We start from the raw sequence: 5287 nt of genomic DNA, 5'->3' as shown, positions 1-5287 counted from the left end.
TTAACTTGACTCATCATCCACCTTGATTAAATTCCCCACGTTATTTCCCACCCCACTTGGTCCGCTCTAAGCTTTACCGTGAAGGGTTAATATGGAACACTGTCTTTCCTCTTTAAATCAACTTTTAGTGCGTATGAAGAGTTACCATCATGAAAGAAAAGCCTCCTTGTTCGTGTACGTGTTCGTGCGGTGCTGTATACCAGACCTCTACAATTGAGGGTTTGAGGCCAGAGGCAGGCTAATTTTTTAAAAGATCACTGCCATAGTAATGTCACCGGAATTCTAATGTATATTAAATAAGCCCCCGCCGGTGACACAACAAAGTGCCATAGGCTGGCAGAGAAAAGATAACATACCGCAAATGTCTGTCGTTTTTTTTATTATGCTCAAATTTCTCTGGCGCCCTTATTTTTAACAGCGTTGGCCCAGCCTCTCATGTTTTCATCTTCATCCAGGCAGCAAGCAATGTAAAAAGAGTAGAAAATGCCAGAATCTGCCGGCTGCCGCAGAGGCAGTGGCAAAAATAGAACAATCCATTCAAAGCATGTGGGTCACCAGTCTCTCCGAATTCCCGAATTGGAGCAGGCTAAAAAGCAGGATTAAAACAAAGCCCCGCGCTCGCTGCGGCGGGCGCCTCCCGGGCCCTGCGGGGTTAACGCGCAGCGCCGCAGAGGAAGGCACCGCGCAGGCCGCGTGTGCCCTTGTTTACTACCGACCGCGGCCGGGCCATGCTTTGTTGCTCTCCTGATGAGCTCTCATTCATTATTTCCGCTGCTTGTTTATTCTGCGGCCTCGCCGGCGGCCCGTGAGGAGCTGAGCAGGGCGGTAATGACTCGGCTGCCTCATCAGTGGCGGTGGCTCGCGTTCTGAGCCAGTCTCTGGCAGGCACCTGAACCCAGAAGGAAAAATAGCCGGGAAACAGTACATCACCTGCAGGCCGGGAAAGGGCCTTCTTTGGGATTCCAAATTCAGAAGGAAAAGCTCTCGATGTTATGTGCTCTCCTGGCTTGATCCAGGGAGCAAAGGCTGTGTGGTGCGCAAGAGAATGTTTTAAGTCTTGGTCCTGTTCAGTTCCCTCTTCCCGAAAGGAAGTCTCAGCCTGCAAGGCAAAGCCACAGAAATCCGAGATTGCTGGGATTGCTGGCTCAGAACCCCCTTGGTCATTTCATTAAGGAGAAAACTGTATGGTAATGGAGAAACAGGTGCTAGTACACCTTGCAGACACAAACCGTGCACAGTGTACAAAGTGGTGCCATTTGTGTGTCCCTCAAACCTGAAGGACAATCCAGACAAGTCCTCAAAGGAAGAGGTTTCTCCTCTGTACTCAGTGTTCAGCTCACTGGCTGAACCCCTTTCATAAGCCTTTCCCTTGTCCCTGGTCTTGGTCTTCTCCCAGTTCCTGTGGCTGCCATGGCAAACCTACCCTCTCCCCACCCTCATCACCCCAATATTTTCTGAAGTTCACCATCCCAGGCCTACAAGTAAGAACTACTTCAATTTCTCACCCACTCTCAACCTCTGAGGTCATCTACAGCCCAGCTGTCCTTCCCTGTTTCCTTTCCATCTCATGGGAAAGAGAAAGTCCAAGGAAACTCAGGGTAGTTGAGCACCCACCATGTATCAGGCATCTACCAGGTTCGATCATTTTCAGAATGATACCTTAGGCATCATTTTCAAGTCCTCACAACTCTATATGGTAAATGTTTTGTTACAGTATCATCGAGCTGTGACTCACAAAGTTAGTTCTAGAGTAGTTGAAGCAGTTTGGTAATGGGAGGCAGCGATGGTAGCATAATGTTGTGAATGTAATTAGCACTATTGCATTACATACTCGAATGCAGTTCAAAGGGGACAATTTAGGTTGTTTATATGTACCAGAATAAAAATTTTTAAAAAACAACTGTACAGCTCAGTGAACACTACTGTAAACTATGGGCTGTTGTTAGTAGTACAAGTATAAAAATATTTTCTCATCACTTGTAGCAAAGGTATCACACTAATAATGCTAATAGCGAAAATTGTGGCTGCGGGGTGGGCGTACATGAATAGTTTGTATTTACCGCATGATTTTTTTCTGTAAACCTACACCTTCTCTAATTTAAAAAAAAAGTCAGTCCTCCCTGAAAGTAAATATTCTCCAACCCACCTAAGTTCTTTCCTGCATTTAACCCCAGAACGTGAACACCTAATCCTCAAAACCACTTTGTCATGTTCTCTTCCCTTTGCATCCTCCTGCCTCTGCTCTCACCAGTCTTGGCAGGAAGCTGCAGGTCGTCAGGCTCTCGGCCTTTACAAGAGCTGGTCTGGGAAAGCAGAACTTTCATTGGAGAGCTAGGGCAGGCGAAGAGACTGAGAAGACCAACCAGGATCTTCTTTAGTGGGAAGGTGGACCTGAAAGGTTAATTCACAGTCACAGGCTAATTCTCTTACACATTCCCATTTTACAGGAGTTAAGTAACTGACTCGAGGTCCCATATCCAGGAGTGGCAGATCTATTCTGACTTCTGGTCTCTGCGGGTAGATCGTTGTATTGGTGGAAGAAACACGGGGCTACTGTGGAAGGGCACACCAGTCTGAAACCTCCTCTGTGCTCTTCCCCAGGGCAGCTGGGTCCTTCTGCTAATTAGAAAAGTTGCCCCTCTGGACAGGAGGAAATAGAAGCAAGCACCCTCCCTCTGGGCTGGATTTCAGCCCCAAAGGCATCTCAGGTTGGGAGTCTTTGTGCAGGGCATATAATTATATATATAATGTATATGTAGGGCAAGGGGTAGCATACTCATTAATTTACACTCACATTCTATCAAGAAAAATATTTCAGAAACAAAGTGTTTCATGGGGGTCAGTGCTGTGCAGGGCAATGTTAAACTGTTCTGCACATAAATCAGAGTTCCAACATTCTAACCTAAAAAAAAAAAAGTATCTGTTTGACACAAATTTTTCCATTTTGAAGCAGATATTTTACATACTTTTAATCATTCTATATTATGCTACTTCTATATTTGATTTTACATTTAAAGCATTTTCCATATTAATACAATATTATTATCATAATATATTTCAGATAACAACTTTCTATGATCCTTAACAAACAACACAATATTCTGAACAGATAAATTAATATGATTTTAACCATTCCTCTAATGTTTTCCTTTTTCATTTTGCAAACTACCCCTTTAAGTGTATTTCTTCATCAAGCTTTTCATTTCATATTTAGATTTATTACCTTATGATGCATACCCAGAAACATAATTAATGGATCAAAGGATACCTTTACTAAACGCCACCTAAAATGTTGTACCAATTCATACTCCCTTGGATGGATGAGAAACTTGTATTTCACAGAACTCTTGCCTATACTGAATATTATCATTTAAAAATTTTTGCCACTTGATAAGTGAAAAGAACAAAAGTCCTTCATTGTTTACTTTTCATGTATTCTACACCAAACTTAAATAGCTCTCAAATGTTTGCTTACCTGTACTATTTTCACTTTAAATATACTGTGCGCCTTCCTCCTTCCTGCAACCCAGGTTTGCTTGGGGCTTTTTTAAAAAATCAAAGACTTCCATTCTTAATGATTCAGTGAGTTTGCAGATGTATTTCCTTAGCTGTCTATCCACCCCTCCGCAAAATGCAAGTCCTCTAGGCTGAAGTAATCTCACTCTTCTCTGTTTTCCTCCATACATGCTATAAATCTCTGTGGTGGCATTTATAACTGAAAATCAAGGGTAACCTCCAGGAGAGTGATTGCTTTCTTTTCTTCCTGGCTCCTTGGTATTAGGAGCCTGGTGGGACTGAGCAGCACACACAGCATCAAATTTAATGAGACCCTCTCCTAGTGGAAGCATTCCACCTCTGAGATCAGGGATCTCTAGATTCACAGAGCCCAGAGTTGCAGGTATGGAAGATGCAAATCCCCCAAGTGAGCCAAAGAGAATGATGAGAAGTGGGATCCCTTGGCCTTCCAAAATCTGGTTCCCAGGCCTACAGTCAACTGTTCTTACATAGCTTACCCACTTCTCTGAAACACATTTCCCTTCTTCCTTCATCTTCCACAGCCATTCAAGCATTTTAACTTCACTTAGTGTGAGCCAGCACCTTCTCCAAGCATCCAAGAGTCATCTCAGCAGTGCGGGAGTGCCATTTCCTGTGGTCATTGCTGAGATGTTAAATCTTGAATTAGAGTGGACTCCAATGTTAATAAAAGGTCCCTTCTATTAAATATCTAAAGCCCTCACCATTATTTAGTGGACCTCAGAGTCCAATTCCACATATATTTTCCTGGCTCCTGCTGATTGGTGTTGGCTCGGTCCTTGTATAAGTTAGCCAATGAGGTGCTGATGCAAAGTACCAGAAATCTGTTGGCTTTTATAAAGGGTATTTATTTGGGGTAAATGATTACAGTTACAAGGCCCTGAAGAGTCCAACTCAAGGTACCATAAGTGGTACTTTCTCACCAAATGTCTGTTGCCACATGTTGAAACAAGATGGCAGGCAATGTCTGCAAAGGTTCAATCTTCCTCTTTCAGTCTTCCTCTTCCTCTTAAGGCTCCATGATCCCAGCTTCTTCTGATCTAAGCTGTAGGCCGGAGGTCTCATTTCTTTCTGGACTCAGCTGCTCTGGTCTCTTAACAAGGTCAGCTGTAGACTATCAGGCAAATAGTTCATCTCACTTCTTGCATGATCAAAGTTCATTCCTCTTCCATATCTGTGGAGCTCTCTCTGTTCCTCTCACATATATGCTCTCCATATTCTCCCAGAGTGAGTGTCCATATATATATAGCTCATGAAGGAGGCAGGACTCAAACTGTGTCACCCTAATGATGTGGTCAAATCAAAGCCCTAACCATAATATAATTTAATCAAAGCCATCCCAGCTGAATCTAATACAGTCAAAGGGTATCATGCCTAGAAGAACAAACCAGTTTACAAACATAATCTCTTTTTTTGGAATTCATAAATAATCTCAAACTGCCACAGTCCTATAGCCCCTTCTGTGTAAAGTTCCTTTCCCACCTTAGCAGACTCTGCAGTTCCTTAACTGAGTTATGTTAAGATTTGACCCTAGTTATCAGTTGAGTGGCAAGGGGGCAATGTGAGGATGGGTTCTGAGTATCCGTGCTGGCGTGTGTCTTGAAAGGCAGAGAGCACTTCAGGGGCCTCAAGCCAGGGGAGAGTGCTAGCCTTTAACAGGGCCACTTCTGCAGGCTCAGTAGGTTGAGGAGTATTTAGGGATTCAAAATTGGCAACTTCATCAACCCGGATGCCCCACTGTAATTTTCAGGGT

Source organism: Dasypus novemcinctus, chromosome 15 (genome assembly GCF_030445035.2).
Source record: "Dasypus novemcinctus isolate mDasNov1 chromosome 15, mDasNov1.1.hap2, whole genome shotgun sequence".
NCBI lineage: Eukaryota > Metazoa > Chordata > Mammalia > Cingulata > Dasypodidae > Dasypus > Dasypus novemcinctus.
The sequence above is the reverse complement of the archived record's forward strand: the minus strand, read 5'-3'. Positions refer to the sequence as shown.